At 52.0% G+C, this 27,965-nt stretch overlaps 1 protein-coding gene and 1 long non-coding RNA gene across 12 annotated transcripts in view; one reads left to right on the forward strand and one right to left on the reverse strand.

The window, feature by feature from the left end:
* Window positions 1–27,965, reverse strand: part of STK32B (serine/threonine kinase 32B) — a 257,275-nt gene that overhangs the window by 94,485 nt on the left and 134,825 nt on the right. The gene's annotated exons all lie outside the window — the stretch shown is intronic.
* On the forward strand, window positions 1,981–27,944 carry LOC149127672 (uncharacterized). Of its 11 annotated transcripts, none has more exons than XR_016229734.1 (6): window positions 3,989–8,034; window positions 23,273–23,451; window positions 24,424–24,557; window positions 25,833–25,919; window positions 26,453–26,599; window positions 27,615–27,944. It is a non-coding gene; the product is annotated as an uncharacterized LOC149127672 (long non-coding RNA). The 11 variants fall into 11 exon arrangements; XR_016229729.1 differs by having other exon boundaries at window positions 3,999–8,034; window positions 25,833–25,923; XR_016229735.1 differs by lacking the exon at window positions 24,424–24,557 and having other exon boundaries at window positions 4,005–8,034.

Genomic DNA, 27,965 nt, shown 5'->3' on the forward strand with positions numbered 1-27,965 from the left:
ACGGGGACCGGAGCCGAGGGAAGCAGCCTGCCCGCACCGGGCAAGGTAGGGGTCTCTGCAGGGGAGGGATTGGACCCAGATGAACCGCAGGGGCTTGTGGAGGAGCAGAGTGAACAGACAGACACGCAGACTGTCCAGTCAAGGACAGAGTGAGCCTGGCACTTCTGCAGCACAGGGTGAGGCCGGAGCGGCCAGCAGGAGGGACACAGGGCAGCACGAGTCGGATCATGCCGACCTCCCGGCAGGGAGAAGCGGGCGGCGCAGTGTGGCAGAACCGTGCTCAGACGCAGGGGTAAACGCCAGGGTGACGCTTGCTTCACATTCCTCCGTCTCGCCCACAGCAAACAGCAGAGAATCTGGCTTCCCCTTCCCGGAGACTGCAGAGCAGTGAGCAGCCCCCAGGCCACTGGCCAGTGAGAAGGGAGGGTCCTGACCCTGCTGCGGGCCGGTCAGCACTGCTGGGGACGTGTACACCCAGGGGGTAGCCATCACACTCACGCTCCACCCCCAGAAGGGAAGCTGCAAAGTCTCAGGCAGCTGTTAACTTCCTTCCAGGGAGGAGGGAGCTGAGTCCGGACCATGAATCCAAATTTCCCTCTCTCGTTAGCACATGTGGGTCCACTGGGCCCTTTGTGAGCGGGTGGCTGTCTACAACACAAATGGACCCCTTTCCAGGTCCCCCCCCAAACTCTGGCGTGATTCTTCCTGTCTCTACACTTCAGCTGCATGACCGGATGAGGCGTCAGCAGGGCTGCGTAACCAGAAGATAGGAAAAATTGATTTTCGTCCCAGCTGTGTGGCTTATTCACTGCGTGACCTTGGATGAGTCACTTAATTCTCCACAGGCTCAGCTTCCTTTCCTGGGCGAGGAGGAAGCTCCCATCGTCCCACGTGTCATCGGGGGAGCCACTGCTAACCACGCAGATGCCACGGGAGTCCTTCCACACCCAGGAAGGATGCTTAGGCAAACACAAGCCTCCCCTGGCAAGAATTTAGCACTGAGCTGAGCAGCCAAAGGGGTGCTGAGCAGGCGTAGAGGAAGGAATCACCCCCCTCCACTGTAATAAACACTGTTGCTTTTGTTTAATTTTAAATATCCAAAGACTGAGCTAAATTTAAGAGTGTATCAATGGTGCCACACCCATCTGGACTCACGGATACTACGCAGCTGTCTCCCATTCGCCACCCCTCACTCACAGAATCAGTAAAACGACTGGAAACGGGTTCTGCCCTTTTGCAAACAGTACACATTTTTGGTGCAAAGCCCTCTGTCCAAGCATTCCGTGACACCCTGGTTTCCTGGCTCAGGAACCCGCCTCCCGGGTCCCATTGTGATCAACAGACTCAGAAAGGTTTGGTGTTTGAGATGGGGGTCCCTTGGCCTTTATTCAACTTGGTTTGAGGGGGGCAAACATACTGTAGAAGTCTACGAGCAAGAGACTAAAAAGCTAGGACAAGAGCGATGGCCACACACCTCACACGCTTGCTCTCAGCTCACTTGCACAGTCTGACCGCTATCCCTGGTACAAAGGCAGGAATCTGATCTTCAGGGGAAGTCCTGGGGAATCGCTAATCACTAGGACGGAGGGGAGGACCCACAGCCAGACTCCATCACGCACTCTGTGCCCACCTGAGCAAGCTGCTCCGGGGGAGCCCCACGACCGAGGTCAAACAGCGCATCCCTTTCAGACCAGATGGCTCGGCCGCAAAGCCTGCAGGTCCCCGGGCTTCCACTCCCGGTCCTGGGCGGCTCCAGCACAGCTCTGTGTGGGGAGCAATTCGGACTATACTGTTACTGGAATTAAGATTTATTCTATGCATCTGCTCTCCCACAATATGGCGCTGGGAGAGAAGTAAACAGCTTCTACCCAGCTGCCTCTCACCAACTTGACAAGCTGCAGGAGCTGCTCCTGATTGGAGGAGAGCGGCGTGCTCGGCGTGTGGGCAGCCGAGTTGGGATTGGTGGAGAGGACTATATAGGAGGAGAGAGACGGCATGGTGGTGTGGGTTGGTTGGAGAGTGCGTTGGAGAGTTCGCGGGGAAGTTCGTTACTTCGTTCTTTCTCATTTCTCTCTACTCATTCTTGCTTTGGGAGTTTGCTGTTTACTTATTCTTACGTTACTATAGAAAGGACTTGTAAAAAAGGGGAACAACAAGCGCCCGGTCCGGTGCGGCTCCTCCGCGTGCGGAGGAGCAGCAAGTGGTGCCGTGACTCGGATAGGAAACCTAGGAGGGAAAGACCGGGAAGAAGTGGGAAATTACTGGAGAGAGAGACTAGCAAAGAGCCTAGGGGAAGGCCGGACGGAAAGAGTGCCGGTGAAAAGCTAGTCAGAACCTAGGAAAAAAGCCGCGGGGGAAGAAAATTAGAAGCTAGGAAGGAGGTATTAACTGGGAACGTCTGGGAGACTCAGTCTTCCATTACGCTCACTGCTCCAACATGTCACAGACGGTACAGACAATGGAGTTCTTTGGCTACTCTTTGCCCACTGGCTACCTCTTCCTCCTCCTGGGCACCATCCTCTGCTTCTCCCTAAAGATCATCTATGGGCTAAATATGGTTTCTCTCTCTCTCTCTTCCTACTCCCCACCTCGTCGCAGCTTTTCCTCTAAGCAAGGGAAACGAGGGGGGAGGAAAATTCATGCATTCGTAAGAGCAATCGTAGAGACGTCCCCCTGGTTTCCACAGCAGTGGAGGCAGGTGGGACGGAAAATGCGCGAGGCTGGGGAACCGATAGAAGTGCTGAAGCTGTGGCAACTCGTTGATCAGGTGCTTCAGAACCCCACGGAAGGGATCGAGTTGTTGCTTAATGAGGGGAGTGAAATGCAGGAAGAATTATGGCAGGGCAGCCAGGCGAGCAACTATTGTAACGAACAAGTGAGAAGAAAATCAAAGAAGGATTTAGAGAGCCAGGAAGCTTATGGGGGGGAGAAGGAAGCTGAGGAGGGAACCTCGCCCCCGAGAGAGATGCCTGGCCATACAAGGCTGGCAAATTCAACCATAAAGGATGAATCACCACCCCGGTATCGCCCATTGGTACTACCAAAGTTTCCTCCTGTAAAGAAAAGCCCCTTTTTTCCCCATGAGATTGAAGAAGAGTGGGAGGAAGAAGGAGTGATGGAGGGAGTAGGTATGCAGGAGGAGCTAGAAAGGCCAAGAACCGAAAACAAGCAAAGGGGAGCTGTTTATAGAAAACCTGCTTGGGAGCAGTACCAGGAACCAGGCCAGGTGTTTCCTGTAATTCAGGATCCACAGGGAAACAGGGGATGGACGCCTCTTGACCATAAATTACTTAAAGAGTTGCAGCAATCAGTACAATTGTATGGGCCCCATGCAAGTTACACTCAGGCAATCCTTGATAACATCGGGCAGCAAGGCCTAATACCTGAGGATTGGAGAAACTTAGTAAAGGCGGTATTAGGCGGGGGTGACTTCCTCTTGTGGCTAGCTGCCTATAAAGAATTTGCGCGAGAATATTCAAAGCAGAACTATCAAACAGGGAATCAAGCATGGGATGAGGAAATGTTAAATGGAGAAGGGCGATTTGCCTGTCCCGATGAGCAGGCTCGATTACCAACAGCTGTCCTCTTACAGGTGAGAGAGATAGCAAGAAGAGCCTGGAAGGTGATACCCAGAAAAGGAGAAGTAAGACACAGCCTAACTAAGATAGTACAGGGCCCTACCGAACCTTACGCTGATTTCGTGAACCGATTAATGGAAGCAGCAGGAAACATTTTCGAAACCGTGGAAGAAGCAATGCCCTTAGTCAAAAGATTGGCATATGAACAGGCCAATAAAACATGTCGGGAAGCTCTTAGACCATGGCAGCATAAGGACATCCCTACCTTTTTGAAAATCTGTAGGGATGTCATGGATGATGTAGTTTCTGGATCACATGCTGCAGTAGCAGTAACCCGACAATTTAGACAGAACATGAGGGGATGTATATGCTTTAGATGTGGTCGAGAAGGGCATCTAATGAGGGAATGTAGGGCCAGATTTCCAGCCCGAGATCGGCAGGGCGTAGAGAACTCGAGAAGACCAGGCCTCTGCCCACGCTGTAGAAGAGGAAATCATTGGGTCAGTGAATGTTACTTTAAAATAAACAGCGCAGGCAATCCCCAGAGGATGCCAAATGAGCCGGGCCCCATAAGAAGATCAGGTGTATATGGTCAACAGCAAAAAAACGGAATGTGGGCCCCTGCACCCCGGGGCCAAAACAATCGGTGGGTGCCACGGTCCCAAAACCAAATATTTACCGCGCAGAGTTACGAGCCACCGAATATTCGGTACTGACACCTCAAATGGGGCCACAAGCCATAGAGGTGAGGGCAGAAACAATTTCAGCGGAGCATAACGGACTTGGAATAATCGTAGGAAAAGAAACAAATGCTTTGAGAGGCCTAATGGTCATCACCGGAGTCATTCAATTACCTTTTGATAAGCTAAAAGTGCTAATACAATCTACAAAGGGTATTATTCAAATCAAACCAGAAGAACCTGTGGCTCAAATACTGATCATGATTGGAGCGCAGGATGTTAATGGACCCCAAGGGGAGAAATTTGCAGCCTTGTCCCTATCTCTAGCAGATCGACCTCTGTGGACCTTAACCATTAGAGGAAAGTCAATTCAGGGCCTGCTAGACACAGGTGCGGATGTAAGTATAATTTCGGAAAATGATTGGCCGAAGTCATGGCCCCTTCAGCCAGGAGATAATACTTTAGTAGGCCTAGGTGCGGCCATGACACCATCAAGGAGTGCTCAGGTGCTTCATTGGCAGGATCAAGAAGGGAACAAGGGAAATGTGCAACCTTATGTTAGTGCACTCCCCATCACATTATGGGGAAGAGACATTTTAGAACAATTGGGACTGACGTTAACAAATGAGGATCAATTGGAGAGTTCTACAGGACGGCGTATTATGTATAAAAAGGGATATCAGGAGAGAGGATTAGGCTCCAGAGAAGGCAGAAGGGACCTAGCCCAGCCCATAGGCGATTTTAAAAGACAGGACACGGGTTTTTCGTGGGGGCCACTGAGATGCAGCCGCTGCCATTGTCATGGCTGGACAACAAGCCAAAGTGGATACCACAGTGGCCCCTTACCCAGGAAAAGTTGGCTGCGGTAAATGATATAGTATCACAACAATTAGAGGCAGGCCATTTGCAACCATCAACCTCCCCATGGAATACGCCAATATTCGTGATAAAGAAAAAATCAGGGAAATACCGGTTGTTGCATGATTTACGGGCTGTTAATCAGCAGATGCAACCCATGGGGGCATTGCAACCCGGACTCCCGGTTCCTACTATGATCCCAAAGCATTGGCCACTAATAGTACTCGATCTGAAGGACTGCTTTTTTAGCATACCTCTACATGAACAAGACACTCAGAGGTTTGCTTTCACCGTACCTTCCATTAATCATCAAGGTCCCGACAAAAGATATGAATGGAAGGTGCTTCCCCAAGGAATGACTAACAGTCCTGCCATATGCCAGCTATATGTTGACCAGGCAGTAGAGCCGGTTCGACAACAGTGCCCAAAAGTACAAATTTTACACTACATGGATGACTTGTTAATAACGGCTGAAAGTGAAAGTCACCTAATGGAAGCATATAAGCTGCTGCTATTATATTTGGAAAAAGTTGGGTTACAAGTAGCGCCAGAGAAGATACAAAAAGGGGAAGTAGTACAGTACTTAGGACTTAAAGTAACTTCTGAAAAGGTAACCCCATTAGAATTTGAAATTGCAATAGATGGGTTACAGACCCTTAATGACTTCCAAAAATTATGTGGCAATTTAAATTGGTTGAGGCCCTATTGTAAATTAACTACCGAAGATATGATGCCATTATTCAATATTTTAGAAGGAGATGCCCAGCTTGATTCCCCTCGTAGATTGACAATAGAAGCCCGCTTGGCGTTACAGAAAATTGAAAAACAAATTAAAGCAATGCAGATGGAAAGATGTGATCCACAACAAGCCCTAGAAATATTAATTTTTATGGAACAGCTGTATCCCTTCGCAGTCATTTGGCAAGGAGGACCCTTGTTGTTTGTATACCCACATTCACATGCACCGCGTGTACTATACACCCAAGGCATTGCGGTGGCCGATTTAATATTAACAGCAATAAAAAAGGCGACAGAAATGGCAGGGAAGACTCCAAAGCGATGTGTAGTTCCCTTTGCTCAAGAGGCAGTAGAAGCCTTTACAAGGGAATGCTGGCAATGGGCATACATAGTTCTCATTCTACAAATAGAGATTGACAATCACTACCCTCGCCATCCATTTGTTAACTTCTGCACACAGGTTTCAATCAAACGGGTGCAGAAGGTGCGAAGGGATCCAATTCAAGGAGCAGTTACCGTATTTACGGATGGAGCTAAAGGCGGAACAGGAGCAGCTATATTTAACAATCAACGATATTTCGTTTTAACAGCATCCCCTTCTCCACAACATGCAGAATTAGCTATTATCGCAACAGTATTACGCAGAGAGAGTGCACCCATGAATATTTTGTCTGATAGTGCATATGTGGTGAATGCAGTTCAGATGCTCGCTACACAGTGCCTTATTCTTAAATCCTCCTCAGTCTATTCTTATCTAAGTGAAATTCAGGGGTTATTAAATCAAAGAGAGCATGCTATTTACATAGGCCACATAAGAGCTCATTCTAATTTACCTGGCCCACTTACTCGAGGAAACATGATGGCAGATCACTATTCAAGATTCTTGCTTGCATGCACCGCTTTGGAACAAGCTAAAGAATATCACTCTAAATGGCATGTTAACACCCACACTTTAAGTTTTAAATTTAATATTCCCCGCAAGCAAGCAGAAGATATCATTAGATCCTGTGAAAAGTGCGTTGTTACCATAGTTCCAAAGATTCCTGCGGGAGCCAATCCCCGTGGCCTTAAACCAGGACATATCTGGCAGATGGACGTTACACATATCCCCTCTTTTGGGCGACAAAGCTGTGTTCACGTCACTGTAGATACATACTCAGGTGTAATTATGGCCACAGCCATGAATAAAGAAGGAGTACAACAAGTAATCCAACACTGCTTGCAGGCTTTTGCAGCCTGGGGAGTTCCTCATGTGATCAAAACGGATAACGGCCCAGCATATACATCAAAGCGTTTTGCTGCATTTTTGAAAGAATTCGGAATCTCCCATATTACCGGTATTCCATACAATCCACAAGGGCAAGCTGTGGTAGAACGCGCTCACTTATATTTAAAAAATTTAATAATTAAACAAAAAGGGGGAATAGGGGAAATGGCCACATCCAACAAGGATGTCTTGGCCCTAGCTCTTTATACAATTAATTTTTTGAACAAGAAAAAGAACGGTAAAACACCTGCAGAAATGCATACTCAATCAGTTGATAAGGAATCAATACAGTGGGTAATGTGGAAGGATTTACAGGACAACCAATGGAAAGGCCCGTTCCCCTTACTCAGAAGAGTACGAGGCGCCGTTTGTTTTTTTCCACAGGGTGCGGCACAACCAATATGGACCCCTGAGAGAAGAATTCGGTTGATAAACCTGCCAGCAGAAGATCTAGAAGAAGAAAACTCCATTTGAGGAAGAAAACAATGAATAACCAATCCCTGGGATCTTTGGAATACGGGACATTTTTCAACAAACTCTGAAGTAGCACGACAAACAAGAGTCAATAGCATGAAGATCACACTGAACTTTACACAGGCGCGTATCAACGCCAAAAAATAAAAAGAAAGGGGGATCTGTGGGGAGCAATTCGGACTATACTGTTACTGGAATTAAGATTTATTCTATGCATCTGCTCTCCCACAATATGGCGCTGGGAGAGAAGTAAACAGCTTCTACCCAGCTGCCTCTCACCAACTTGACAAGCTGCAGGAGCTGCTCCTGATTGGAGGAGAGCGGCGTGCTCGGCGTGTGGGCAGCCGAGTTGGGATTGGTGGAGAGGACTATATAGGAGGAGAGAGACGGCATGGTGGTGTGGGTTGGTTGGAGAGTGCGTTGGAGAGTTCGCGGGGAAGTTCGTTACTTCGTTCTTTCTCATTTCTCTCTACTCATTCTTGCTTTGGGAGTTTGCTGTTTACTTATTCTTACGTTACTATAGAAAGGACTTGTAAAAAAGGGGAACAACAAGCGCCCGGTCCGGTGCGGCTCCTCCGCGTGCGGAGGAGCAGCAGCTCTGGGTCTAATTTCTTCACCTTTTTCTCAGAGTTCACACCACCTCTCCTGCAGGCCCATCTGCGAATTTAATTTAATTAAGATCTTTGAAGCCAGACCTAACCCCTGTGCCCTCGGCCATGCCCTGGAGGTTCCCGTCAGCTCCGAAAAGGACTGCTTCTAACCCCGCGTTACATGCTCGGGCGGCAAACTGGATGTCGGAACTCTTCTGTCTCCAAAAAATCACTTTCTCCAGAGACACGCTACGCGCCAGCTCTGAATCTGGTTTGTTAAAATCCAAACACGAGAGATTTCTCCCAATGCTGTTAACACTGTTGCTGTTATTACTAGTAGGTAATTAGAAAAAAAAAAGTTGGTAGAATTTGCTGTGGCATCTTGGGTTTGCATCCTAATTCTGCCAAAGTATTTGACTAGTAGGGCAATACCTGTGTATCAAGGAGACCACAAGTCCCCACGTACTTATCATTCTAATGACAAAATGCTATTGTAGAGAGCCAAATTTAAATAAGGGAAAATGTAGCCGGATGCTCTCCGTTTTATTAATGCTAGATGTTTCTGATCCCACTACCCATCACTCTGGCGTGTCCACAGCGTGGAATTTGCCACTGCCACGAAAGCTAACAGTGTGGCGAAACAAGGGGAACACCCAGCATGTGTCTGGTGGAAAACCAAGGCCAAGAAAATCTCAGGGCTACAACACACACAATGCATCAAAGCGGGTCTACAAAGCCTGACCACGACCAGGCGAAAAATGGAACCACAAGAGAGGTTCATTTGCAGGGCTAATTTTAAGTTAATACAGATGCAGCACAGAAAGGCGAGACGGCTGTAACTCAACACTGCAGAGACTTCCGGCGCTGGAGGTGTGGCTCCCGACGCCTGCGCCAGCGCCTCTCCACGGTCAAGGCGGCAGTGCCTGCGCCCCAGCCCCGCGTCCCGATTCGCATTTCCATGCCCAAGAACGTTTATCTGAACCCATAGAAGGCCACGCACGGGCAGGGTGGAAGAAGCAAAGGGTGAACCCTCCCCTAGGAGTGGTCTTCAGCCAGCGTCAGGAGCTGCGGAAGCGCCCACGCTTTCCCACCCGCAGGAGGTGGAATTCCGAGGCAGGCGACCTGTGCCGTTCCCCTGATTACCACAAAGGACCAACTGCATCCTCTGGAAACCCTTAAGGTTTTCTAACCTTTGAGGACCAGAACAACCGATTATCTACAAGACATCAAAGAAACCTCAATGACTCCCTCACACCGCAAACAAAAGCTAATGGGAAACAGACACCAGCTCCATGAGCTAAAGGTATTTTCTAGAAGATCTGCGGGAGTTAAACATTCTTAGACAAGGCATAGAAAGCAGTGGACCTAAAAATGGGAAGTCTATGAATGGCAGTATGTTCAAGTCAAAATCTTGCTCATGATGACACCATTAAACACGAAATCAAAGCGTACACGGGAATCTAACAGTCACAAGATAGAGACCTCACAAAGAACTTTGATCAAGGGTATCCACAGGACTTTCTTTATAACTCAACAATTTAAAGAACAATTCTAAAAAGCGGCAAAAGACTTGGGCAGACACTTCCTGAAGGAAAATGTATAAACACAAGTAAGTAGATGCAGATGGCCAGCACCAGGAGTCATCAGGAAAAAGGAAATTAAAACTACAACAAAATACCGATACACCGCTGTGCGGAACGGCTCAGATAAAGACAATCCCAAACGTGGATGGGGGCGGGGCAAGCCAGCCCTGGTGGACTGACGGCAGGAGTGTCAGATCCTGTGACAGCTTTTGAAAACTCTACGGCGGTTTCGTACAGAATTAAACACACGCCTGTCCTCTAATCCAGCAACTCCACCCCCACGTGGCTGCCCGGAGAAACGAACGCTTGATAACGGCCCAAATCGGAGACCACCGAAATGTCCACTGAGAAGAGGAGGGGCTGTTAACTGACTGTATTTTCATTCAGGAAAATGCTACACAGGAACAGAAAGAAATGAAGCACTTTAGCACTTTCACAGTCAGTGATACAGCCAAACGCCAAAACCACTACGCTGCAAGAAAGAACCGGGCACGATTTTTCCATTCAGGTGAGATTCTGGAATAGGCAAAGCTCGTCTGTGACAACCGAAGCAAGTGCAGGGGTTCCCTGGAAGGCGGAGATGGGAACTGACAAAGAAAGCAGATCAAACAACTGAAAGTGATGGAGACGGTCTGCAGGCGGTGGAGAGTGTGCTAACCCCAGCAGGGCCGGTCAGCGTGTCAAAACCGGTCAAACTAACACACGTGTCAGAATGGAACAGCACACTAAGGAGTCCGCCGGTCAGCGTAAGTGAAATTCACTTAGGGGAAAGGAGGGAAACGCAAGGTGAGCTACCTAAAACAAAGACCGCGCTCCGGGCGGCTCTTAGCCGGCACACGACTCAGCCAGGGCCAGTGATTTCACACAGGGGGGCCTGGAGGGGTCTGTGGCCGCTGCGGCCCGAGGAGGAGACGCACATCAGCCCTGCCCCCACACCCAACAGGCTGCTGTCACTCACACGCTGGGCAGGCAGAGGCTGACGGGGGCATGGCACGGGAGACGGAACCCCAGCGGTGGCCCTGGGATGCTGAGTGAACAGGACCTGACCAGAGAAGTCAAACCCAAGTCCCAGCCACTCCTGACGAGGAGGACGGAACGTAGGAGCCTGCGCTGATCCACACAGGCCCTCCCAGGCGAGAGGCCCCTCCGGGCTGCCTGAAAACCAGTGCACGCAGCTGCTGGCACGCAGCTCCCCGCTTGGGGGAGAGAGATCCATAAATACGCTTAACAAAGGGCCAAACTGGAGGTCTGGGCAAGAGGGGTGGTCAGGGCAGCTCAGCGCGGAGCTGCCACTGGGGCTTCCTCCTCAGGAAGGTGCGTTCTGATCACCACGAGCCCTGCAATCCTCATTATGGCTTTCCAGCCGCACCTCCCCGTGCACAGCACTTTCCATTATCACAAACACGGCACCGTTTTCTATACGCTGTGTCACAGGCTTGAAGACGTACTTAGCCGTACATTGGCCCTGTCCATAGTAATCCACATCGCTATCATCAGGCTGGCGCCGCGGCTCACTTGGCTAATCCTCTGACTGCGGCGCCGGCACACCGGGTTCTAGTCCCGGTCGGGGCGCCGGATTCTGTCCTGGTTGCCCCTCTTCCAGGCCAGCTCTCTGCTGTGGCCCAGGAGTGCAGTGGAGGATGGCCCAGGTGCTTGGGCCCTGCACCCCATGGGAGACCAGGAGAAGCACCTGGCTCCTGGCTTCGGATCGGTGCAGCACCAGCTGTGGTGGTCATTTGGGGGCTGAACCAACAGAAGGAAAACCTTTCTCTTTGTCTCTCTCTCTCACTAACTCTGCCTGTCAAAAAAAAAAAAAAAAAAAATCCACATCGCTATCATCAATGGTTGTGTGGAGTGGCACGCCAGGTCCTTATTTAACCAAAGTCCTCCAGGGTCATTTGAAATTGTTTTAAATGATTGACTGATTGACAGCGGTTCACGACTGTCACAGTGTCTAACTTGGCCTTGGAGGAAAGGCACTCCGTGGAGATGTGCAGGAAGCAGGAGGGGGCCAGAGACGGGAGGCCGGGAGAAAGCGCCCAGCGTGGGAAACGCAAGTCATTCTGTGAGGCCAGGGCACGGGCGCATGGGGAGAGAAGGGGCCAAGGAGGACAAGCGAGTGAGATCGAAGCACGCGGGGCCGTGACGATCAGCCTGGGGATTTACCTTGGACCTGAGAGCCACGGGGCACACATCACAGCTTTGGGACATTGGAGGGACAGCAGCGGGCGGCGCTTTAGAAAGGTCTCTCCTTGCCTCCTGTGCAATCGGTCGTCTCCTGAATGCCTGTTCCTATCAGCTCAGGAAACACCTCCCACCCCAGACCGCAGGGGTTGGCTCCAAGCCGGCAGCGCTGAGAACTCCCCTCGTTGAGCTGTGTTGCCTGCGGACACCCTGGCGTCCTTTGAGGTCTGGCTCAGGTTTGACGGTCCGTGAGCGCTCGGCTGCTGCACGGATTGCCTGGCTCGGGGTCGCGCTGTGGGTTTAGACAGGGACGCTCTGGGGTGGGAGGCACACTGATCGCTGGCATAGGTGGGTAGGATGAGAGTCTCAGCGGACTGGGGGCGGGGCATGAGAGTGACTATTCTCCCACCCCAAGGACATAGACATTTACAATAAAACAATCCAATAAGCTGCCCAGGCTCAGGAATACGTTAAAGAAAGCAAGTGCCGGAAACCAAGTGGGGGCTCGCCAGAGAAGGGAGTTGGGGACAGAGCGAAAGGCCCAGAGTCCTGTGCGGTCGTACCTGAACCGGGGAGGAGCCTGGGTGGGGGCTGTGGACAGGGAGGAGGAGAGGCCAGAGCTCCGTGAAGCCGGGAGCCTGAACGGCTGCGCAGGGCACGGAAGACGCCCTTGACACCCACCCCCATACACCCCGGGAACAGGGGCAGAAGTCCTCTGCCTCCGATCAAAACTGCAAGTCTGCATCAAACTCGCCCCACCCACCTTGTAGGGGTTCACCGAGAGCAGCGCCTGCATCACTGAAAACTCCTGCGGCCAGCGGCAGGAAAGGGGAGGGGCTTCCACACCCAGCGCAGCAGACGGAACCCCCACCACTGCCGGCCGCGCTCAACACCGTTAATTCTCCCGATCCGTTAGGGCTCAACGTCTCTCCGTGTGCCTGGGTCTTCTTCCACTTCTCCCATCAACGTCCCGTAGTTTTCAGTCTATAAGCTATTTCATCTCCTTGGCTCATTGATCCTGAGTGTTTTGATTTTAATGCTACTTGAAATGTGATGGTTTTCTTAATTCCTTTTCTGCACAGCTCACTGTTAGTGTACAGAAATGTAACCCATCTTGGTGTGTTAGTCTTGTATCCTGCAATGCTACTGAGGTTGCGTCTTGGTTCCAACAGTTTTGTTTTTATTTTGATGGGGTCTTTAGGGTGTTTTATAGTCGAGCATCACTTAAAGCCGGATATGATCTGAGAAATGCACCACTGATTTTGTCACTGTGAGATCACAGAGTGCGCCTGCACAAACCAAGTGGCTGTGACACCACTAGGTGACATGACCTCATGGGGCCGCTGTCATATATGGGGTCCACTGCTGACTGAAACGTCATTATGCAGTGGATGACCCTGCAAACTTCTCCCCTCCCTCCTTCTTTCCTTCCCTCCTCTCCTCCTCCTCTCCTTCCCCTCCTCTCCTCTCCCCCTCCTCCCTCTCTCCCTTCTTCTCCTCCCCCTCCCCCTCTTCTCCTCTTCCCCCTCCCCTCCTCACCCCCTCCTCCCTCTCTCCCCTCTCCTCCTCTCTCATCTCCCCCTCCTCTCCTCTCCCCTCTCCTCTCCTCCTCCCCCATCTCTCCTCTCCTCCCCCCTCCCTCTCTCCCCTCCCCTCCTCTCTCCTCTCCCCTCTCCCCCTCCTCTCCTCTCCTCCTCCTCTCCTCCTCCCCCATCTCTCCTCTCCTCCCCCCTCCCCCTCCTCTCCTCCCCTCTCCTCTCCTCTCCCCCATCTCCCCTCTCCTCCCCCTCCTCTCCTCCCCTCTCCCCCCTCCCCTCCCCTCCTCTCTCCTCTCCTCCCCTCTCCCCCCTCCCCTCCTCTCTCCTCTCCTCCCCTCTCCTCCTCCTCTCCTCCCCTCCTCTCTCCTCCCCTCCCCTCTCCTCCTCCTCTCCTCCCCTCTCTCCTCTCCTCCCCTCTCCTCCCCTGCCCTCTCCTCCCCTCCCCTCTCCTCCTCCTCTCCTCCCCTCTCTCCTCTCCTCCCCTCTCCTCCCCTGCCCTCTCCTCCCCTGCCCTCTCCTCCCCTGCCCTCTCCTCCCCTGCCCTCTCCTCCCCTGCCCTCTCCTCCCCTCCCCTCTCCTCCCCCCTCCTCCCCTCCCTCTCCTCTCCTCTCCTCTCCTCCCCTCCCCTCTCCTCTCCTCCTCTCCTCTCCTCCCCTCTCCTCCCCTCTCCTCTCCCCTTCCTCTCCTCTTCCCTCCTCTCCTCTCCTCTCCCTTCCCCCCTCCCCCCGCCTCCATTTCTCTCTTTTCTTGCATGGCTGCTCCGGTCAGGACCTCCAGCACCATGTAGAACAGCAGCAGTGAGGGCAAGTGCCTGCCTTGGTCCTCATGTTGAAGGAGATGCTTGCCACATCCCTAAGTGGAGGTGCATCCTTGCACACCTAATTTGTTGAGTTTGTTTTCTTCAATCATAACAGGATTCCGAGTTTTGTCAAAGGTTCTTCCTGTGGCTAATGAGAAGACCTCATGACTTTTGGGCTTCCTTCTGTTAGCGTGGTGACCGCATTGACTGATTTGCTTGTGCCGGACAAACCTGACGCCCCAGGGCTGAGCCCCCCGTGATGGCGGTGGAAGTCCTCTCGGGGCGCTGCCCGGCTTGGCCGGGATCAGGGTGTTGCCGAGCTTTGCCGGGATTGGTGACAGCACAGATTGGCGCAGAAAGAGGAACACTGCATTAATCTCATTCCTAGGTGGAATCCACAAAAGCCAAATTCATACGAGGGAAGCTGCTGGTGGCTGGAAGTGGCTGGAAGACAGGGAGATGCTGCCCAAACAGTCCAAGCTGTCCGTCCCATGATGCACAGGGTCTGGGGATCTCAGACCTCATCCTGCAGCAGGGAGGATGATGGGTGTGTCAACACACCTGACGGTAGGGATCATCACAAACCATCTGAAGGAACTTCAGAATGTTCATGGAAAATGTGCAGTATCTTTAAACATTCTTATGTGATTGAGAAAGAGAGAGAGAGAGAGAGAGAGAGAGAGAGAGATATTTTCCGTTTGCTGGTTCGCTCTCCAGGCCAAAGCCAGGAGCCAGGAGCCCCATCCAGGTCTCCCATGTGGGTGGCAGGGATCCCAGAACGGGAGCCGTCTCTGCTCCTCTCCGCATGTGCACTAGCAGAGAGCCGATGGGGAGCCGAGGTGGGGCTTGACGCCAGGACTCCAGCAAGGGATGTGGGCGACTCAAGGGGCGGTTTAACTGCTGTGCCACAGTGCTCACTCTGAGTTACCTTTTTTTAAAAAGATTTATTTATTTATTCATCTGAAAAGCAAAGTTTACAGAGGGCGAGGGAAGAGGCAGAGAGAGGGAGGTTGTCCATCCGCTGGTTCACTCCCCAAATGGCCGCAACGGCTGGAGCTGCGCCAGTCTGAAGCCGGGAGCCAGGAGCTTCCTCCGGGTCTCCCACAGGGGTGCAGGGGCCCAAACACTTGGGCCATCTTCCACTGCTTTCCCAGGCCAGAACAGAGAGCTGGATCAGAAGTGGAGCAGCCGGGACTCAAACCAGCACCCACATGGGATGCCAGCACTGCAGGTGGCGGCTTTACCCACTACGCCACAGCACCAGCCCCAATAAATAAATTTTTTGTTAAAAAGGAAAATACAAAATTGTCCCAACTGTGCTGGTGACCCTCTGGACGGTGACATCTGGGCAGGGAGCCCACGTCCAGCAGGAGACTATGTTTCATCAAGCATCTAAAATTATTCTTACGGTGACCAACGTCCCCTCTGTGCCAAGGCCAGCAACACTTGTGCCAAGGCCAGCAACACTTGTTCCAAGGACGCATACAACTAAGGAAGCAGCCTGTGGGCAGATCACGGGAAGACGAGGCCAGGACGTGGGGCAACACGGGTGCGAGCTGGGCGGCTGTTGAGTAGACACGAAAGAGGAGTGCTTGCTCCATCATGGTCCGAGCTCACGGCAGTGCTGAGACACAGCCACGCTTTCTTAGTGAAGCTCCCCAGACCACACCTGTGCCCCTCCCGGGTCCAGAAGGCTGCTCTGTCTACCCACACTCAGAGTCTGCGCCAGAGAATGCAGCGCCCGTCAACCGTGAACCTCAGCAATTTTAACAGAAACTGGTACTGAACTGACTCTAGGTTGACATGAAGTTCTGAGGACGAGCAAAGAGCCCACGGCCCTTCACCCAGCTTCACATTAACATTTGCAAAACTACAGCAGAATCCACATTGGCACAACCCATCCACCTCATTCCTATGTCGCAGCTTTACTTGTGCAGTGGGTCCCATGCAACTTTCTCCCACGTGTGGGCTCCCGGGCCCACCACCTCCCACGTGTGGGCTCACCACCTCTCACGTGCGGGCTCTGGGCCCACCTCCTCCCACGTGTGGGCTCGGGTGCACCACCTCCCACGTGCGGGCTCCTGGGCCCACCACCTCCCACGTGTGGGCTCCCGGGCCCACCACCTCCCACGTGTGGGCTCCCGGGCCCACCACCTCCCACGTGCGGGCTCCCGGGCCCACCACCTCCCACGTGCGGGCTCCCGGGCTCACCACCTCCCACGTGCGGGCTCCTGGGCCCACCACCTCCCACATGTGGGCTCCTGGGCTCACCACCTCCCACGTGCGGGCTCCCGGGCTCACCACCTCCCACGTGTGGACTCGGGCCCACCACCTCCCACGTGTGGGCTCCTGGGCTCACCACCTCCCACGTGTGGGCTCCTGGGCTCACCACCTCCCACGTGCGGGCTCCTGGGCCCACCACCTCCCACGTGCGGGCTCCTGGGCCCACCACCTCCCACGTGTGGGCTCGGGTCCACCACCTCCCACGTGTGGGCTCCTGGGCCCACCACCTCCCACGTGTGGGCTCCTGGGTCCACCACCTCCCACGTGTGGGCTCCCGGGCCCACCACCTCCCACGTGCGGGCTCCCGGGCCCACCACCTCCCACGTGTGGGCTCGGGCTCACCACCTCCCACGTGCGGGCTCCTGGGCCCATCACCTCCCACATGTGGGCTCCTGGGCTCACCACCTCCCACGTGCGGGCTCCCGGGCTCACCACCTCCCACGTGTGGACTCGGGCCCACCACCTCCCACGTGTGGGCTCCTGGGCTCACCACCTCCCACGTGCGGGCTCCTGGGCTCACCACCTCCCACGTGTGGGCTCCCGGGCCCACCACCTCCCACGTGCGGGCTCCTGGGCCCACCACCTCCCACGTGTGGGCTCGGGTCCACCACCTCCCACGTGCGGGCTCCTGGGCTCACCACCTCCCACGTGTGGGCTCCTGGGCCCACCACCTCCCACGTGTGGACTCCTGGGTCCACCACCTCCCACGTGCGGGCTCCCGGGCCCACCACCTCCCACGTGTGGGCTCCTGGGCTCACCACCTCCCACGTGTGGGCTCCTGGGCCCACCACCTCCCACGTGTGGACTCACCACCTCCCACGTGTGGACTCCTGGGTCCACCACCTCCCATGTGTGGGCTCCTGGGCCCACCACCTCCCACGTGTGGGCTCCTGGGCTCACCACCTCCCACGTGTGGGCTCACCACCTCCCACGTGTGGGCTCCCGGGCCCACCACCTCCCACGTGTGGGCTCCTGGGCTCACCACCTCCCACGTGTGGGCTCGGGCCCACCACCTCCCACGTGTGGGCTCCCGGGCCCACCACCTCCCACGTGTGGGCTCCTGGGCCCACCACCTCCCACGTGTGGGCTCGGGCTCACCACCTCCCACGTGTGGACTCCTGGGCCCACCACCTCCCATGTGTGGGCTCGGGTCCACCACCTCCCACGTGCGGGCTCCCGGGCCCACCACCTCCCACGTGTGGGCTCCTGGGCCCACCACCTCCCACGTGTGGGCTCCTGGGCCCACCACCTCCCACGTGTGGGCTCCCGGGCCCACCACCTCCCACGTGTGGGCTCCTGGGCTCACCACCTCCCACGTGTGGGCTCCTGGGCTCACCACCTCCCACGTGTGGGCTCCTGGGTCCACCACCTCCCACGTGTGGGCTCCTGGGCTCACCACCTCCCACGTGTGGGCTCACCACCTCCCACGTGTGGGCTCCTGGGCTCACCACCTCCCACGTGTGGGCTCCTGGGCTCACCACCTCCCACGTGTGGGCTCCTGGGTCCACCACCTCCCACGTGTGGGCTCTGGGCTCACCACCTCCCACGTGTGGGCTCCCAGGCTCACCACCTCCCACGTGTGGGCTCCCGGGCCCACCACCTCCCACGTGTGGGCTCGGGTCCACCACCTCCCACGTGTGGGCTCCTGCGCCCACCATCTCAGCTGGATATTGAACCAGTCCACAGGAGGACCCCTGCTGTTGTCTCTCTGTGACCACACCCATTGGCAGCCAGCCCACCCCATGGTCCCTCCCTGGCCCAAGCCAACCTCCAGTCTCCTATGCTAGATATTTTAAAAAGTGCTAGATAAATGGAATCACATATACTTTTGGGGCCACCATTTTTCACTCAACATAACTCTTGGGCAATTTATCCAAGTTGTTTTGTGCACATCGTTTATTACTTATGACTGTTGAGTGATATCCCACAGCATGAACAAGGGGCTTTCAACTAATTTATGGAAAATGGGTCATTATGAAAAAGGAGTTCATGAATTTCACATTTTTGCCAGCACACTACACTTCTCTCTTAGTGACATTTTCCACGAACTTTTGAGAAAACCTCAGGAGTGTGCCACCCACCCGTGCACCAGCTGGCCGTCAGCAATAAGGCAGGCAGAAACCTCATGTACAGGCTTTTAATAAGAACGTGACTTTTCATTTGGTAGCTGCAGGTTTAGTGTGAGAAGAAAACGAATGCTTCCCCTGCTTTTATATTTTTCTTTATCTGCTCTGCATACCTGTCCTTTGTTAACTGTGTTAAAACGCTTTCTCCTGCTCTGCAGCTTGTCTTTTTGTCTTCTTCTTTTACATAATAAAAGCTTCAAATCTCAGTGAGGTCCACCTTAGCCTTTGTCCACTTGATGAGGCCCCGTGAATGGTGAATGTTTTTAGGGAAAGCTGTGCCATTCCACGTTCCCAGCAGCAATGTATGGGTCATCTGAACTCACCAGTTTGGTGTTGCCACAGTTTTATTTTAGCCATTCTGACCGACGCAGGCTGACTTAGCATTCTGACATAGGGTGACTTAGCATTCTCACATAGGGTGACTAAGCATTCTCACATAGGGTGACTTAGCATTCTGACATAGGCTGACTTAGCATTCTGACATAGGCTGACTTAGCATTCTGACATAGGCTGACTTAGCATTGTGATTTTAATTTGCATTTCCCTCACGGCTCACGTGCTGAAGATCTTTTCATGCACTTACTTCTATCTGTGTATCCTCTTCAGTGAAGTGACTGTTCATGTCTTTTTCCCATTTCCTAATAGGATTGTGTGTGTGTGTGTGTGTGTGTGTGTGTGTTTGAATTTACTGCCTTTTGTTATTGTTCTTATCTATTCTGGATACTTGTTCTTTTGTGAGGAGTCAGATGGGTTAAAGGCAGTCAGGTTGGTACCAGTGGAAACTGGGGTTGCAAAATGCTTCCCCCAAAAGTTAGCAAGGTCAAAGGTGCCTGCCCCACGCTTGGGAGCGTCCAGTCTTTCCATCAGAATAGCCAGGGAATGGAATCCCGTTCTCCTGAGCTCAGTTTATGGTTGCCTTTCCCTGTCTTTGATGGCATTTTTTGGCAAATAAGATTACAGATCAGGTCTTTTGATGGATTTTGTCCCTGCCTTCTTACTGATTTTCAAGTTTTTTTTTTCTTCTCCAAAATGGTGTGGCCCCTCTGGGCTTTGCCTCTCTCAGAGCCCCCTTCCAGGCCACAGTGCCAAGAGGTTCCCAACTTAAATAAATCTTGGCTTTTCTCTCTGCTTGTCCGCTTGCAAATGTGAGACAAAGAACCGAGGTAATCTTTTCTCTGCCGCCTTTTCACCCGTAACACTGTCAAATGCTTGCTTTGCGAATATTTTTTCCTGCTCCGTAGCTGGTCTCTTCACTCTCTTTACAGATTTTGCGAAACAGCCTCTTACAGCTTTAATGACATCCTTTTTGCCACATCATAGCCATGCTTTCATTGCCAAGTCCAGTAACTCCTCCCCAATCCTAAAGCCTTTGTTTTGTTTTTTCCTTTTTGTATGTTGAAGTTTATGATCCATTTTGAGTTAGCGTTTGTGTGAGATGTGAGGTTTAGCTTCTTACTGTTTCGTCTTTGCCTATGGATGTTCAATTGCTCCAGCTGCCCTTCTCCCACTGAAAGGCATTTGTACCTCTGTCAAGAATCGATTGAAGGCCGGCGCCGCAGCTCACTAGGCTAATCCTCCGCCTTGCGGTGCCGGCACACCAGGTTCTAGTCCCGGTCGGGGCCAGATTCTGTCCCAGTTGCCCCTCTTCCAGGCCAGCTCTCTGCTGTGGCCCGGGAGTGCAGTGGAGGATGGCCCAAGTCCTTGGGCCCTGCACCCGCATGGGAGACCAGGAGAAGCACCTGGCTCCTGGCTTCGGATCAGCGCGGTGCGCCGGCTGCAGCGTGCCGGCCGTGGCGGCCATTGGAGGATGAACCAACGGCAAAGGAAGACCTTTCTCTCTGTCTCTCTCACTGTCCACTCTGCCTGTCAAGAATAAAAAAAAAGAAAAGAAAGAATCGATTGAGCAATTTTGTGGGTCTATTTGGGGGCTGGGAGGGGGTGTTCCTTCTATTTCGTTGACCTCTGTTTCTCTGCTTGTGCCAATCCCACACTGTCTTGGTCACTGTGTCTACCGAGCAGATCTGATTATTCTCCAACGTATTCCTTCTGCATCGATTATCTTTGCGGGGCTGGCACTGTGGTGCAGGAAGTTAAGCCACCATCTGCAGCGTCGGGATTCCATACAGGCACCAGCTGCTCCTCTTCTGATCCAGCTCCCTGCTGTGGCCTGGGAAAGCAGTGGAAGACGGCCTGAGTCCTGCAGCCCTTGCACCCACGTGGGAGACCTGGAAGAAGCCCCTGGCTCCTGGCTCTGGCCGGTCCAGCCCTGGATTTTGAGTCATCTTGGGAATGAACAAGCAGATAGAAGATCTCCCGTTTCTCTGTCTTGCCCCCTCTTTTTTTAAAAAAGGATGACTTTTGCTAATTAGGGACTGTGTCTTTCCACAGTCTTAGAATAGATCTGTCTGTTAACTAAAAGCCTTGCTGAAGTTATATTATGTTCTGATTGATTTTGATCAGGTGACATACCTGCTAGGCTGAATGGACCAGTGCATAAGGATGGAGTGTGTCTTCTCTCTTCTAGTTAGATTTTCTCTGATCTATTTCATAAGCACTTGAAATTCTGGGCACACAGTGGCTTTAAGCATTTTGTTTGTACTTAAGTGTTCATTATTTTTGGAGGGACAGCAAATGATACTATGTTTTTGATTTCTGTTTCCACCCATTTGTGGCTAATATTTCAAAATGAAATTGACGATCTGGGGGTTGATCATGTATCCCACAACGTTGCTGAACTCGTTCATGGTTGCAGGAATCTTTGGGTAAATTATTTTAGGTTTTCCATGCAGGGAGCCTTGCTGTTTGCAAATAGGACAGTTTTCTTTCTGGTATGTGTGCCTTGTTTGTCTTGTTCTGTCTTAGCACACTGATGAGAATTCGGGGCAAAGTGAATGACAATTGGAGGTCTTTGCTCTCAGTCTTAGGGGAAAAGCACCCAGTCCCCGGTCAGTGAGTGTGGTTCTGGCTGGTGGGTTTTGCAGGTGCACCTCCCTGGAGGAGTGTGCTCCTTTCCTCACTTGTTCACAGTCACGTATTTTTGTCGTTTGTCTTTTTTTTTTTTTTTCTTGCATGAATGGGTATGAGATTTTATCCAGTGCTTCCTCTGCATCAGATACTGTGATCACATCATTTTTCTTTTTCAGATCATCGTATGGCACGTTGTATTGATTGATTTTAATGTATAACAATTTATCTTTTTTTCTTAAATACAACTTCAGGAATATAGTGATTCTTATCACTGTAACCGCCCTCCCTCACTCCCACCCCTCTTCTTCTTCCCTCTCCTATTCCCATTCTTATTTTTCTTTTATTTATTTGACAGGTAGAGCTATAGACAGTGAGAGAGAGACAGAGAGAAGTCTTCCCCCTGCTGTTTCACTCCCCAAATGGCTGCCACGGCCAGCACTGTGCCCATCCAAAGCCAGGAGCCAGGTGCTTCCTCCTGGTCTCCCATGCGGGTGCAGGGCCCAAGGACTTGGGCCATCCTCCACTGCCTTCCAGGGCCACAGCACAGAGCTGGACTGGAAGAGGAGCAACTGGGACTAGAACCAGTGCTCAAGTAGGATGCCAGCACCACAAGGCGGAGGATTAACCAAGTGAGCCACGGTACCGGCCCCAGCCCCCCACCCCCCCCAGCCATTCTTATTTTTTACTAAGATCTATTTTCTTTTTTAAAAAATTTATTTATTTGAAAGAGTTACACAGAGAAAGGAGAGGCAGAGAGAGAGAGAGACAGAGAGATAGAGAGGTCTTCCATCCACTGGTTCACTCCCCAATTGGCCGCAATGGCTGGAGCTGTGCCGATCTGAAGCCAGGAGCCAGGAGCCAGGAGCTTCTTCCGGGTCTCCCACTTGGGTGCAGGGACCCAGGAACTTGGGTCATCTTCCACTGCTTTCCCAGGCCACAGCAGAGAGCTGGATCAGAAGAGGGGAGCTGAGACTAGAACTAGCGCCCATATGGGATGCCGGCGCTTCAGGCCAGGGCGTTAACCCACTGTGCCACAGCGCCAGCCCCACTAAGATCTATTTTCAATTAACTTTGTACACATACAATTAACTCTATACTAAGTAAAGAGTTCAACAAATAGTATGAACAACAACAACAAAAAAAACTGTTCCTCAACAGTTGAGACAAGGGCTGTTCAAAGCCATTGCATCTCAAAGTGTCAATTTCACGTCCACAAATTACCTTTTAGGTGCTCTATTACTTATCACAGATCAGGGCAAACATAACGGTATTTGTCCTTTTGGGATGGCTTATTTCACTAAGTATGATGTTTTCCAATTTCATCCATTTTGTTGCAAACGATAGGATTTCATTTTTTTTTTACTGCTGTGTAGAATTCCATGGTGTACATATCCCATAATTTCTTTATCCACTCTTCAGTTGATGGGCATCTGGGTTGACTCCATGTCCTAGCTGTTGTGAACTGAGCTGCAGTAAACTTGGGGTGTGGATAGCTCTTCCCTATGCTGATTTAATTCCCATGGGTAATTTCCCAGGAGTGGGACGGCTGGGTCACATGGTAGGTTCGCATGCAGATTTCTGAGCTGTCTCCATACCGTCTTCCACAGTGGCCGCACAGTCTGCATCCCGCTGTTGGCAGGAATGACCAGTTCCTGAAATCGGACACACGTGCCGTGGAAACGTCTTACTTGGCCGTGGTATCTGATTCTTTTTATACATGGCTGGATTCAGTTTGCTACCATTTTGCTCAGAACTTCTGGGCTTATGTTATGACAGATGTTGCGCTGTAGGTATATTTTTGGCACTGTCTTTTTCTGATTTGGGTTCCTGGGTGATGCTGGACTCACAATCCAAGTTGGAGGGTGTTTGTCCTTTTATCTTCTGGAAGGATTGTGTAATTCCTCTTTAGGATGTGGGCGACTTTCCAGTAGGGGGCTCTCTGGCTCTAGGGATTTCTTTTTAAAGAAATTTTAAATTAAAATTAAATTTCTTTAACGGTTACTAGACTATTCAGATGATTTACATCATCTTAGTTGAATTTTGCTACTTTGCGGTTTCCATGTCTGCCACCATGCTGAATTCACAAACGCGAGACTGTTCCTGGTACCACCCCCCCCCCCCCCACGCTCTTCATGGCTGCAAGACCTGGGGCGGGGGCAGCCCCTGACGCCGGTGGTCAGTGGCTTCTTTTCATCGTGGTCAGATTGTTGGAGGATTCTCAATTTTATTGATTATTTCAAAGAACAGGCTTTTTGTTTCACGGATTTTTCACTATACCATTTTCCTATGTTTCAATATCACCAATTTCTGCTCCCCTAGCACCTGCTTCCTAACGTTTGATTTGGGCTCAGTTTGCTTTCTTTGTTTAATGTTCTGAGGGAGGAATGTAGATGATCGATCTGAGATGGTTTCTCATCTCCAGCGTAAGCACTGAATGCTACAAATTTACCTCTTAAACCAGCTTTGGTTCCTTCCCACATATTTTGATCTATTTTAATTTCTATTCAGCCAGATTTATTTTTCTCCTGAGATTTCTTAACTGTTCTATCAGCTAGATAGTTTTTTGCTTAATTTCCAAGTATTTGAGATTTTGCATTATCTTTATTGCTGATTTCTGGCTTGAGTCCATGAATGGTCAGGAAACATGATCTCACCTGCATCTGTTCAGGATTGCTTTCTTGTCCCGGGTGTAGTCTCCGCGGGTGGTTTCATGGCCTGTGTTGGTGGGTGGGCTGTTACGTCAGTTTGATTCCGTCAGCGGATCATGCTGCTTGGATCTCCTGTGAAGACCCTGGAGAGAGGGGTGGTGACGTCTGCGACTGTAATTACGGATCTCTCCGTCTCTCTGCTCGGCTCCGCCAGCTCTGCTGCAGGCGTCTGGAGGCCACGTGGGTCAGTGCGTTCCCACTGGAGGTCACGGGCATTCCTGCGGGACTGATGCCCTCACACTCAGGGAGTCTCCCCCAGCACTGGGACTCTCACTGCTCTGAAGTTGACTGTCAAATGCTAATGAGGCCATTAAAGTAATATTTCCATGCACTGTACAACCTATAAAAAGATTCTTGAACATGAACTGGGTTTCTTATTAACAGTGTTGGGCTGTTTTTATACACGCTGTCCTTTTTTTAAACTTTTGATTGAATTGACTTTTATATTTAAATTGATTCCTTATATATTAGTACTTAACTCTACATTTTTATTATTTTCTAAACATTTGTTTATTTGAGACACAGAGTGAGAGAGAGAGACAGGGAGAGAAATAGAGAGAGACATATTCACCCACTGGCTCACTTCCCAAATGGCCACAACCCTGGGGGCTGGAAGCCAGGAGCTCCGCCTGGCTCTCCCGATGGTGGCAGAGGCCCAGGTGCCTGGGCCATCTTTCTGTGCTTCTCCTGGTCACATGGGCAGGGGGCTGAGTTGGAAGTGGAGCAGCCGGGACTTGAACTGGTGCACAAATGGGATGTGGCATCGAGAGAGCGTCTTCTGCTGTGCCACAGTGCCTGCTCCCTGCTGTTGGATGTTTGCTTCCTTTGGTTCTTGTTCCTCCCTCTGCATTTTTTTTTTTTTTTTTTTTTTTTTTTTGGCGTATCTGTGAGCCTGTGGAACATTTTCAGCATTCCTTCTTGGTTTATATTTCAGAGTCTGTGAGTTTATCACTTGATACAGCTGTTGGTGTTTGCTCTGAGCAGTGCAATACACATACCCGATACACGGTTCACAATCTACCAATACCGTAACTGTCCCACTTCGAGTGAGGGGTGGAAGCCGTCCCCTTTCTTCTGGGAGTCTCTACCTGCCTCACTTGAAATGTGACCTTGTGTAGCAGGTGGGGTTGACCAAACACAACTTATAAAACACTTCAGGAGGAGGACAGTCTGTTCTATGTGCCTGCATCCCTGCTCTTTCCCTAATCCTTCCTTCCTCAAAGACGCTCGTATTATTTGCTTTTTGGAGAAAATCAGTTCTTAAACTAATTCCTTTTTAATAAACTTCAGAAGAGTTTTAAAACAAACATTGTGAAGCAGTACAAGGAGCTCACGTGCGCACCCCTCCCCCCCAGCTGCCGCTACGGTCAACAGCTCACGTCAGTGACACATCTGCCACAGTTAGTGAACCACAAAGGGAACACTTGCTAATGAACACATCCTTCTGCTTTTCTCTCAGCCGAGAACATCTGTATCTCCCCCTCTCTCCTGAAGAAGGCCTGCTCTGCACACAGAACTCTTGGCCGACAGCTCCGTCTTCTCAGATGTTGGTAACTGGGTTGCTTTTCCCCGCCCCCTGATTCCCGGCGGCAGGTCTGCCAACATCCTGGGCGTGGTCCTGGGCACACGGCACCTGTCATCTCTCACTACTTTCAGGGTTGATTTTTGTCATCTGTAGTTGTCAGAAGTGTGATTGCAGTGCGTCCTGGCACAGCTCCTGTTGGGTTTATTCCATCTGGGGTTTTCTGAGACTCCTGAACCATAGGTTTAGGTCTCCCACCAAACTTGGGGAAAATCCAGCCATTATCTCTTCAAACACTCTTGCAGTCTCCCCCCTTTCTTCTCTCCTTGTATAGCCCAGTAACACAAACGTTCCCAAAGTTTTTTTCTTTTGTCTCCTTTCTCTGTGTGGCTCAGGCTGGCTGCATTCTATTGATTTGTCCATCCTGTCATTTGTACCCTACTATTGAGTTCCCCCAGTGGCTATAATTTGTATTATTGTATTTTTCAGTTCTATAATTTCCCTTTGTAACATCTATTTCTTAGCTGAGACTTGCCGTCTTTTTTCGTTTGTTTCAGGAGAATCTGCAATTGACTGTTCAAGCGCTTTTACGGCGGCAGCCTTCACACCCCCTGCACGTGATGCGACATCCGATCCAGCCCCCCTTGCTCCCAGCTGATTGTGTCTTGTGAATGCGGTAATTTTCCTGGCTCTTGGTGTGACAGGTGATTTTCTATTGTGTGCTGGAGGTTTCGTCGTCTACACTGGGAGCCTGGGGTCCTGTCTGGCAGAGAGCATCTTCCTCTGCAGGCGGGGGAACAGGGGAGGCTGCCTGGACCCTCACAGTGCTACCTGGGTCTGCTTGGTTTATCTGATGTCGGGGCTCCCCCCAATGCTTCCAGTGCTGGCCAAGGGGGCAGAGGGGTTTTCCAGGTCAGACGCTGGGGTCTTGTGGTCGGGGGCTGGAATCTCAGGCACATGGGGTCACAGAGGCTGCCCGGCCCTACTGCTCTGAGCAGCCCTGCTGATGCTTCTGCCTGAGGTCTCCCATCTCCCGGTGCAGGGAGGAGCCCGGTGGAGGGCAGGGGTCCCCCTCTCCTGATGCTGGCAGGACCAGGCTACTGCTTGCCCGGGGGGACAGGCAGTGAGCCCTCAGTTGCACCACTTGCACAGTGCGGAGCCCAGTCTTCCCTCTGTCTCTGGGTGGGGACGGGGATCTCAGGCCTCCAGGACCTGGACCACATGTGTGGTCTCTCCCACCAGCGCCTGCGGCCACCTCGTCTCCCCTCAAGCCCTGCAGGGGAGGACGGCTCCGCCCTCGCTCGCTTTCTGTCCATGGAGGTGGTGACTGATGGCCCCCCCCCCGCTGTCCCCCACAGCTCAGTGGAGACCCCCTGGTACTTTCTGCAAGGCTCAACTCAGCCTGGGAGAGGAAAGGGTGACCCTGGGTGCCTTCTGCCTCCAGGCTGGGCTCAGGGCCGGGCTCCCCCGTTCTGTGGCTGGGAGGTGTGGGGTATTCTGCCGCCACATTGCTCCTGTGGTTCCAGCCCCCGGAAAGGGTTCCCTCCTTCCTCCCAGCTTGCAGGGCTGCCCTCGGCCGCCGCTTGCACTGTTCTGAAGGGTTACACTTGTACTTGGCTGGGGGGTAGCGGAGAAGGAGAAATGTCTACTCCATCCCACCCAGGATGGACTTTCACACTTGTCAGTGCGTTTATCTTCCTTACGTATTTATGCTCACAGAAAGGCACGGACCAGAACACTCACAGAAGCACCACTTATAGCCCCAGCCTGCAAAGTGCTGAAATCATCTGGTGGGGTAACCGTGGCGTGTGCGTACTGCAGAACTCTTCAGAGCAACGGGAACGCAGCAACTACAACTGATGCAGCAACGCAACTCACTCTTCCCAGCGTCATCACGGGCACAGGCAGCCTGGGACACTGGAGAACACACGGTGTGAACACGGAGTGACCCGTGCCGAGAGGGGGCGCTGACGGGGACGGGGGTGAGAGAGGCTGCCACGGACTGGTAGCATTGTTTCTGTGACCTCAGTAAAAACACTGCACACCTGTGACTGTGTACTGCTCTGTGTG

This window comes from Oryctolagus cuniculus, chromosome 2, assembly GCF_051225735.1.
Source record: "Oryctolagus cuniculus isolate XC-2025 breed Fujian yellow rabbit chromosome 2, ASM5122573v1, whole genome shotgun sequence".
Lineage (NCBI taxonomy): Eukaryota > Metazoa > Chordata > Mammalia > Lagomorpha > Leporidae > Oryctolagus > Oryctolagus cuniculus.